Raw genomic sequence first — 6,504 nt, forward strand, 5'->3', positions numbered from 1 at the left:
GGATCAATTTACTTGACCATGACCATAACCCGTTACCGTCCAATTTAAATTTAGTTAAATTTGTAATTTTAGGCCCAGTTTATATATAATTTAAAAGTTTTGCTAATAAAAGGTTACATATTTTCCTGTTTTTTGTATTTATTATGACTCTTATTTCAAACTATCTTCTTAATATCATAGCTAACTTTTCAGTTAAAAGGGGTCAACAATATTTTAATATTTCATGTTAAAAAATGTGTTTGTTGACATCAATAAATTTTAATTTTTAGTTTATGCTAGATTAACATTTTTTTTTCTGAATGCCAAGTTATTGCTTGACTAATATAAATTACATATTCATCACTGATATTTAATTAATGTCCATAAAATGTTAGTCAAGGTTTTTTATTATATTATTAAAATCATTTTGTTTGATGTTCACTAATATAAATTACATATTCATTGTTATTATTGTGAATATTAGTTTTTATTTGGCATAGGTGAGAGTTATTTTTAGATTATTAATTATCACAATTTTTTCAACCAAAACTGTTTCTAGTCAATGTTAACATAGTTTCTTTTTTGTTGAAATTTACAGTTTTTTTGACGGTCCTCTGAATTATGTTTTTTTTTTCAAAACTTGATTATATTTTTTATAATGTTATTAGAAATATCATTATCTTCAATCTTAATTAATTTGTTCCTTTAATGATGTTAATTATGAGAATTTTTCAATTAACATTCTTGAGAAAATAATCTTAAAAAATAGTGGTGAAAAGAAAAAGTTTAACCATGTCAGCTAAAATAATTGTGAACAATTGTGAGAAATTGTATTCTAATACTAAACTAAAAAATGAAAAAAGCGAATAAAATAATATTTTCAATTATTCACGTATTTTTATTTTAAATCACTTATTTATTTCAATTATTCTAAAAAGTTAATAAATTTTATATAAGAAATCAATTATTGAGTGCTGTAAAATTGTCTTAAGAACAGTTTTTGACTTTAGAAAGATGTCGAACGATAGTTGTAATTTTTCTTTAGTGTAATGTTCCCATTTCACTTGTATTACATTTTTTAAATTCGTGTTCATTGATTACAAATAGTGGAAAACCACGTGATTCTATATGTATTATTGTCCATTTTTATATATGATTATAAAAAAAAAACAAATATTATAATTATTATTAAAATAAAATGTGTATTAAAATTATAAAAAAAATATTCTTAAAAGTTAATTATAAAAAGATAGTTGCAAAATTTAAAGATAATATAATTAATAAAATTATTTATATTAATAATCATAAAATTCGTAATGAAATGTGTAACATCCCAATTATATATAACATCATATAATATAGAAATCTACAATTCATAATATAAGAGAACAATTGGAAGTTCAACTTGCGATTAGGTACAAGATTATAGACATCCAAAAATATTAGCAAAATTTAAACTTAAAAAGTTTAGAGTGACTCAAAGTTAAAGTCTCAAGTTATAATCATCCGATAATGGCCTAAAATTTAAAACTTCAAGAGCATACTAGAGTGTTCCAAAATAACAGTTCTCAAAGAAAAGGAAAATCCTAAGAAGACTACACCGCAACATCAACATCCTCCAGTACTTGCTCCAGAGGCATCCCTCGACATATGCTCACATTCAAGTAGATGATAATCGCAAAGGAGAAACATACACAAACAACACACAACACAGAAGCCAAGGTAAGCTAGATAAATAAGCAATATACATATAGTATAATCAACTAGTGTCATCATGCTTAATTACATATAAAAGAACAATCAAAGCACACCCTTCAAACCATGACTCAACCACTCAACACGACTAATCCGGATTGGTATAATTGTTGAACTATTAGTCGTCTTTGCACTTGTATAGTTCAGCTGACCCTCCCCAACACTGTGCAAGGTAAATTCCCCCATATGTCTATGTCTAAACTCTAAGACTATAGACGAGGATCTCCCTCTACTCTCACCACTCACATTGTTCTTCTCTGTTTGAGTATGAATAGTGCTTTGAGTGTAAGGATAGAGATATCATTTTGAAGCTCCATACAATTATACAGAACAACAACAACTCCCCTTAAATCACTTTCAATCATCTCACCCCGAGATGTCCAGTTCATACTTAATTACATCATCATAATTCACAATCATATTCTTTCCAACCGCACAAGCCATATATATAAACATACAAGACACTCTTTCAATCAAACAACATCAATCAATCCATGGCATAAGATAGTCGTATTTAAGTAAGGAAAACAACTTTGAAACCCTCACTAACAACTTCAAAAGGGTCCAAAACTCCCAAAACAACCTAAGAAACATTCAAAACGGACATCCAAAACCTCAAAAACTATAAAAAACAAAAACAACACCATGTTGGTACGCCCAGGAGCACTTACTGTTTAGAGAGAGAAGCTTTATCAAGAAAATGACTTTGTTATTTAGAAAATTTATTACATATATGAAATTTATTGATCTTAAAAAAATATGTAAATTAAGGACAAAATTATTATATTACAGTATAAAACACATTTTTATTATCAATAAAATATATTAGCTTTTAAATAACTTTAACTTAAGAATTAAGAGTAAAATATATTTTTGTAAACTTATTTTATTAAAAGAAAAAGTAATTAAAAATCAAAAAAAGATAGAATTAAAAATAAAAATTAATATAACTTATTTATATATATTTAAAATGTTTTTATCTAATGTTTTTTTATATTCATTTATTATTTGTTGTTAAACTAATTTAATAAATATACATATAATATATATCTATTTTTTTAGAGTTATCTAATCATAGTTACTTAGCTTTTACTTTTTCTTTTGATGTTATTAAAGTTACAAACCGAGAAGAAAAAATGAAATCAGTTGGAGATTAATGTGAAAATTTTTAATTTAAGAAAATATTAATTCTATATAAAAACTAGAATAATAATTTATTAAAGGTTAAATATATGTTTTAGTCCTCATATTTGTTCCTTATTCCCAATAAGGTCCTCATGTTTTTTTTTTCCAATTACATCCTAATATTTGTAAATGTAAATTTGAGGAATTAAGCCCTCTCCGTTTTTTTGTTCCAATTGCATCCTAATATTTGTAAATTTTAGGCAATTAAGCCCTCTCAATTGGCCTACGATGTTAGTGGTCAGTTAACAGAGAGGGCTTAATTGCCTCAAATTTACAAATATTAGGATGCAATTGGGACAAAAAAAAACATGAGGACCTAATTGAGAATGGAGAACAAATATGAGGACTAAAACATATATTTAACCTTTATTAAATATTAAATGATAGAGTTAAAATATTACCGTAAATAAGTTTAAAAACAGAATAAATTAATAAAATAATAAAATAACTTTTTAGAAAGATAACTTTTTATGATAATATAAATAATTTGCAATTATATATATATATATATATGACATTATTTAAAATAATATTATTTTAACAAACAAAAATAAAATACATGTTTCTAAATTTAATTTTATTAATGATCAAATATTTGTAAACCATAAAAAAGTAAAATGAAAATTAAATAAAAAATGGTACGAAAAAATTTATACTTTAAGTATGAGTTATTCTTTAATAATATATTAAATGACCAATTAATTAAAAGTTATAAAAGATAAAAAAAAAATTCTAAACAAATTAGTATAAAAAATAAAAAAATATATTTCATGCACATGTATTAACAAAATAAACCTAAATAAATAAAAAATTAGAAAACAAAAATAAATAGATAAGAAAAACTAAAGTAACGTTTATACATCGCAAAATAAATATAAATTAAAAAATTAAAAATATCAAATAACTAAAAAAATAATTTTTAAAACACTTTTCAACAAAATAAAATAAATAATAAAATAAATTTGTTAATATCTTCTTTTCTTATATCAAAATCAATATAAATAAAAAAATAAAAAATATCTATTAATAAGAAACTAATCTTTAATATAATTTTCAACAAAATAAAAATAATAATAAAGTAAATTTATTAATATATTCTTAAATAAACAATAATTTCGACATACTCGTATTTTGAAAACAACAACTTTTATATTTTGTATAAAACCAATAGTTATATTTTTTAATGACATCCATCATCTCGTTTAGTCTTATTTTTCAGTCATATAAATTAATATTTTATTGGAAAAATAATTGTGGAAAAAGGATAATGTATGAAGTGGTCTCAATTTTTTTTTTCTTTTTCAGTTGAAACCATTTCATATATATATAATTGCATAATGTAAAATTCAATTAATGACATCCACTTTTGGTTAAAACAAAAATAATTAAAAAAATATGAAAATCCTCTCAATCATAAATATTTTCTTAAAAAACTAATTACATATTATAAGATCTTGTTTATTTAAAAATAACATTATCTCTTACTTTAATAATTATCAATAATTAAATATATTTTTAATCCTTAAACTATTAAAATAATTTTTTATTTTTAATTTATCTTTCAAATTACATTTTGGTCATTCTACTTAAGAAAATCATATTTATTCATCATCCAGAACCAACAACTTTCAAAATAAGTTGAGTGATACTAGTTAACCTTTCCCACAGCCTCTCTCCTTCTCCCTACCTTGAACTCTACCACAGCCACCTCCAGCACCACCTCCGCCGCCACCTTCGGGGCCACCTCCGGTGTCAGCTTGAACACATTTACCGTGATCTCGAGCCGCCCCTTCCCTCCTACGGTCGTCCCCTGGCCACGTTTTCCTCCTTTGTAATTTTTGTTTTCCTCATTTTTGGATGTGGTGTTGTGTGGGTCATCCAATGCTTTGATGGATTTTTCTTCTATTAGAGCCTTTTAGTTTAGCTGGTCTGTAGTATGATTATTTCTTACTCTATAAAAACTAATACAAATTCATCCTTCAAGATCTTACTTATTCAATTCACTCTTGATCGCAAGTTAATTACTAATTACTAATTATTTTTTTGGTCAATTCTAGAAACATGAATTATGAGTAGCTAATTACTTTTTAAAATATCTGGGATATTTTTCCGCAAAGTAAAGTTTTGGGAAGATGGGACCTGTAGGAGGCACCACAGCCAAGGGGCTGAGTTTTACGGTGACGAAGGTGAAGGACTTTGAGATCTGACTCCAAGGGACAATTGTGTGAGAAGGAAGGGGCGACTCGCAATCACGGAGGTGTTTAAAGTGGCGTTAGAGGTGGCGTCGGAGGTGGCTCTGATACAGTCGAGGGGGAGGGAGGGAGTGGAGCGGGGAAATGTTAACCAGTGTAAAAAAAATATACATGTCACACCATCATTAACCACCTCAATTTTTAATATGATTAGTTTTAGAGAACGAAAAATTATGATTTGTTCATAGAGAATGACGAAAATGTAACTTAATTTAAAAATAAAAACAAATTGATTTGATAATTTAGATAAAAAAACATATTTAAGTCTATTATTAATATCTGGTTTTCATGCATATAAAATAGTATAATAACGAAAATTTATGATTTGTTTATAGAGAATGACAAAAATGTAACTTAATTTGAAAATAAAAACAAATTGATTTGATAATTTAGATAAAAAAACATATTTAAGCCTATTATTAATATCTGGTTTTCATGCATATAAAATAGTATAATAAGTGAAAGGTAAAATCTTATTATAGTTATTGTTAATTATTTTGAGGAGTATGTAAAGAACTTTTAAAATTATTTAAATTTTATTAAATTTTATAAGAAATCCAAGGCATTAAATATTTTTCTTCGTAATTCACTGGTTTCATATAATATATTTTTTAATATTTTTTCTAAATAAATATTGGCAATGATTTTGCTGTTTTAAAATTATTTTGGCTGTGGAATTCATTCACACAATTATATCTGTTATTGGTGTGAAAGAGAAAACTCGTAATTGAAAAAAAAAATCTTATTATGTATAATCATCTAGGGTAGAATATTTTATTCTAATAAAATATACTAATTACATTGTTATTGTAAATTTTGACATTTTAAATTCATCAATAATTTTATGAAAAATTATTAGAAAGTAAATATAAATAAAAAAATCTAAAGTATGAAAGAATGTATGTTTATTATGAAAAAAATCTTAATAAACACATGGTGGTAAAATATTAAACTATTTATAGTATTTTTTTTAAATCAAAGCTAAAATGGTTTATTTATTAGTATAATGAAACTCTAAACTCTATATGTATAGAGAATTGTAAAGATCTACGTCAATTTTTTTTTAAGATTCTAAAAAATCACTCATTGATAAAATAACCTCTTTACAAACAAAGAATAATTATTTTTTAACAAAAATCTTTGAAGCTCTTCCTACAAGTTTGCTCAAAATAATAAATGTTCCTGCATAATCTTAGCACGAAGAGTTGAAAAGTTAACCATATATTTATATCGATTTCCTCTAAAAATGTCAGCATACGAAGTCAATATGACAACTCTTAATTATATCCCAGTATTCATCTTAAGTTAATTAGTATATGGATCCAACATATTA

This window comes from Vigna radiata, chromosome 7 (assembly GCF_000741045.1).
Source record: "Vigna radiata var. radiata cultivar VC1973A chromosome 7, Vradiata_ver6, whole genome shotgun sequence".
NCBI lineage: Eukaryota > Viridiplantae > Streptophyta > Magnoliopsida > Fabales > Fabaceae > Vigna > Vigna radiata.